General features: G+C 37.9%; 1 non-coding gene across 1 annotated transcript; it reads right to left on the bottom strand.

Moving 5' to 3' along the window:
• Positions 1 to 1,510: 1,510 nt before the first annotated feature.
• LOC150107033 (U6 spliceosomal RNA) lies at positions 1,511 to 1,616 on the bottom strand. Its single transcript, XR_016548394.1, has one exon. It is a non-coding gene; the product is annotated as a U6 spliceosomal RNA (small nuclear RNA).
• Positions 1,617 to 4,853: the final 3,237 nt, after the last annotated feature.

Genomic DNA, 4,853 nt, shown 5'->3' with positions numbered 1-4,853 from the left:
TTATCAACTCTTCTGATGCTATAACCAAATCCAAAACTCTTGAACCTCTTGTTCTCTCTATTACATGTTGCCTAAGACATTTGTCCCTCAAGAATTCTAGAAATTCCATTCCCTTATTGCTATATGCATCTTCCTCTCCCCAGTTTATACTGCTGTAGTTAAAATCTCCCATAACAATCATTCTTCTTGCACTTGTCAAACTCAACTGTCTAAACATTTCCTGGTCCTTACCCTCTGTACTTCTGGGTCTGTAGCAACACCCCACTAAATATCCTGTCTTGCCCACCTCTACCTCACACCATATGCTTTCAAAATCATTAGTGTCACTGCCTTCCAAAGTCTCCACTCTTAGAGGACATAGGGCGTCACTTATCATAAGCAGTACTCCACCACCACGCTTTCCCTTCCTATCTTGCCGAAAAATGCTGTACCCAGCGACTTCTATTCCTGATATTATATCCTCTTTTGTCAACCACGTCTCAGTGATCCCAATAATTTTTGGCCAGGCTGATGCTATCTGAGCCACCAATTCCTCTCCCTTATTCCGAATACTTCTGGCATTTATATATAGCATATAAATGCCGTTGTTTCTATACCCAGCATTATCCCCTCTAGACTCCACTGGACTCAGTGTTACCTGATGTCGTCTCCCTTCTCCCAAGTACCCATTCTCACAAGAGGCCACGCCTGCTACCATCCTCACTGGGACACACTGACTTTTTGAGAACAGCAATCTCTCCAGATGCCTGCGTCCTTCCTCATTCAAATGTAAGTGGTCTCTTGCATACAATTCCTCTCTGTCCTCAAATGCACTCCAAGCATCCACATATTCCAGACCTCTCGTCACACATTCTAGCTATTATGTTATTCAATATTACCGCTCTTCTGCTCAGTTCCTCATTATCATACCTAGGCAACACACACACTATCTTTCCTCTCTGTGTCTTCTTTCGTACCACCTCAAGCAAGAATCTCATATCTCTCGCTGCCCTATTTACACCACTACTCAAGTCATTTGTTCCCACCATCACAATCATCTCATCCACCCTTTCACCTCTCTTAACTGCCAAAGCCACCCTTTCTATCATTCCTCCTGGCAAATACTCCTCACGCATCCTATCTTGAATACCATGGATCATTGAGTCCCCATACATTATACCTCTTACCATTCCCTCTCTCCTATTGTTTCCATTTTCTCCTCTTCTTTCATTCCCACACCTCTCTCTCATTCCCTCTCTCCTACTGTTTCCATTTTCTCCTCCTCTAGCACTGCCATACCTCTCTCTCGTTCCGTCTCTCCTACACTTTCCATTCTCTCCTCCTCTAGCACTCCCATGTCTCTCTCTCTCATTCTGTCTCTCCTACTGTTTCCATTCTCTCCTCTTCTAGCATTCCCATACCTCTCTCTCATTCTGTCTCTCCTACTGTTTCCATTTTCTCCTCTTCTAGCACTCCCATACCTCTCTCTCATTCCATTCTCTCCTCTTCTAGCACTGCCATACCTCTCTCAAAAAATGTGGAATGCTTCACGATTTTGCATGTCATCCTTGCGCAGGGCCATGCTAATCTTCTCTGTATCGTTCCAATTTTAGTATATGTACTGCCGAAGCAAGTACTTCAAAGTGTATTAAGAAAGAAAAGAAGTTCAAGAACTACATTTGATATTGAAAAGTTAAAAATTAAATAAACAAGAGAAAAGTTTGCTTTGGAGATAAAGAACAGATTCAATATATTAGAAATAGAGACAAATCAAGATGTAACAGCAGAAAACTACAAAGTAGAAGAATATTTGAAAACCTTCAGAAATACCTACAATGAAGTTTCTGAAGATGTAATTGGTAAACAAAGAAAAAAAAATAAAGCATGGTTGACTACAGAAACTTGGAAGATCATTGAAGAAAGAATAAAGATTAAATCATTAATGAACAATACAAATTCAGAATGATTATATAAGGTACATAGCAATAATTATAATGAACTAAAAAAAGCATAAAGAGAGTTGGAAGAGCTAACAAGAGAAAATATATTGATGAATTAGCAAAAGAAGCACATCATGCTGCAGAAAATGGACAAATTAGACAACTTTATCAGATTATAAAAGGAATCAATGGTAACAAAAAAGCAGCCTCTTCCTTCAACAAGGAAAGTTACTGATGATTGACTCTGAATTCGAAGCAAGATGGAGGGAATATTTTGATGAAACATTGAATGTAAAGGTAGATAGAGAGTCTCAACAGGCACAAAATATTACAACTAGTGTAATACCCACTTTTAATATTTCTGAAGATGAGATTTCACTGAGCAAAGTCAAAGATGCCCTGAGAGCACTAAAATCTAACAAAGCATAGAAATGATAATACTGATGCCAAAATGTTAAACGTTAATCTTGACACAACTACTACCAAATTACAAAGGTTATACAATGAAATATGGAAGACAAAAACTTCCTCAACAATGGAAAGAAGCAGTAATTATAAAAATCCCCAAAAAAGGAAATTTGACCAAATTCCCACAAGAGTTTTTTTTTTTAAAATAATTAATAGATTAAACAAGGAAATCGGAAATTTATTAAGAGAAGAACAGGCAGATTTCCAAACTGGTTGCAAAACCACCCAACAAATATGCACTCTTAAAATATAATCGAACAATGTATAGAATTTCAAGCCCCACTTTACACACACTTCATCAATTAGTAAAGTGTTCAACTCAGTAGATGGAAACTTTGGAAAATATTAGAAGAATACTGAATACCTTATAAATTTCTCAACATTATCAAGAATATGTATAATGGCAGAAAGTCTTGCATGGAAAACTTAGACTTCTTTATCATTGAAACTGGAGTTAGCCAGGATTGTGTTCTATCTAGTCTGTTATTTATAATTTTAATTGATTGGATTATGAAAAACTCAGTTAATCATCAAAAGAGAGGAACACATTGGGACTTTGCATCCACACTGGAAGACTTTGATTTTTCTGATGAAAGTGCCCCAGTCCTCCAAGTTAAATGACTTACATCTAAAATCTGACGACTTTGCTCACTGCACAGAAACTGTGGATCTTCATATAAATAAGAGAAAACCAAGGTCATGCAAATAAATGAAAAATCAAATAAAGAAATTAAGTTAAAAAATGAAATAATTGAAGATGCTGATACTTTTACATATCTTGGATCAATAATAAATAAATAATGCAGCACTGAAGACGTTTTACAGAGAATTGCTAAAGCACAAAATTGTTTCAAGTCATTAAATAAATTATGGAAAGCATCACATATTACAGTCAAAGTGAAAATTAATAGCTATAAATCTGTTGCAAGCAGTACTGCTATACAGCTCTGAAACTTACCACAGCACAAAGTAATACATTGGACATTTTCCAAAACAGATGTTTTAGAAAAATTTTAAAAATCTTCTGGCCAAATCATCACTAACGAGAAATTAAAAAAAAAAATTTTCTCCAAGTCAGTACATGAAGAGATTTGCCTAAGAAGATGGAAATGCACCGGACATGTTATTTGCATGGGATTAAACAGAATTCCCCAAGTAGCACTGAGCTGGGCTCCAGAAGGGAGATGCTCTAGAGGTCACCCAAAATTAACTTGGAGAAGAATGATGGAATCCGAAATGAAGAAAGCAAGAGGGATGAGCTGGGCAGAAGCATAAACAGCTGTGAGGGACAGATGGAAAACCAGCATTGCAGTCTTAGTTCTCATATATTGAAGTCATTTGCTTCAATATTATTATTGTTATTATTATTCTTACCCCAAGATCTCACTCAGTCAAAGACTCATATAGGAGGTCCTTTTATCATACACAGCTCATCATACCGTGCCTTAAACACACTCAAATTCTCTGCAGACATCACACTCTCGGGCAAGGCATTCCAATCATTCACAACTCTGCATGCAAAAAACCTGCTTCTCACTCCCCCACTCATACTCTCTTTATACAGTTTCCAGGGATGACCTCTGGTTCTCCCCTGATCTCCCACTATTTTCTGTAGAACCTCTCCATTATTGATCCTATAACAACCCCTTACTAACTTGTAGGTCGTCTCTATCATATCTCCTCCTCTTCCTCCTATCCACTGGACTCTGTAAATTGCAACTTCTCAATCTTTCCTCCTATTCAACATTCCAGAGTCACCTCTGGATCCTTTCCAACATCTTTTCATCCTTTTGAAAACCAGGTGACCAAATCTGGACACAATAGTCCATGTGTGACCTAATCAAAGCGTTATGTAATTATTATTATTATTACGGGTATCTCCATGTAGTCAGTAGACTCATCGCGGGAGACCCAAACTAGCAAAACAATATCTGTCATATCTCTTCTTGAATTCATTTACAGACGAAGAGCTCACAACTAAGTCAGGCAATGAATTCCACTCGTTCACCACCCTCTAGGCAAAAAACCTTGTTCTGACACCTTTGTTAACCACACTCTTCTTTAATTTCCAGGGATGACCTCTTGTTCTTCCATCACTATCACACAGCTGAAACATTTCCCCTGCATCAATCCTATAAAAACCTTTCAGTAATTTAAATGTTTCTATCATATCCCCTCTTCTTCGCCTATCAACCAATCTCTGCAATCCACAAGCTCTCAATCTATCAATGTAGGGAGCATTTTTTACATCACTCACCAACTTGGTCACTCTTCTCTGAACCCTCTCCACAGCCTCCTCATCTCCAAGGAATCCAGGTAATGGAACAACAATCTCCCTACTTCTACAAGTTCGTGTCCTCCGCATCAATCCCAGAAGTCTTTGTATTATCTTCACAATTTTGGCAATGTGTCCCCTAAATTTCAGATCCTTATCCACTATCACCCCAAGATCTCTTATTTCCTCCA

Source organism: Typopeltis vanoorti, chromosome 5, assembly GCF_054136105.1.
Source record: "Typopeltis vanoorti isolate ZY-2024b chromosome 5, IOZ_Tvanoo_1.0, whole genome shotgun sequence".
Taxonomy (NCBI): domain Eukaryota; kingdom Metazoa; phylum Arthropoda; class Arachnida; order Uropygi; family Thelyphonidae; genus Typopeltis; species Typopeltis vanoorti.
Note: the sequence above shows the minus strand (reverse complement) of the source record. Positions and strands in the feature narration are given on the sequence as shown.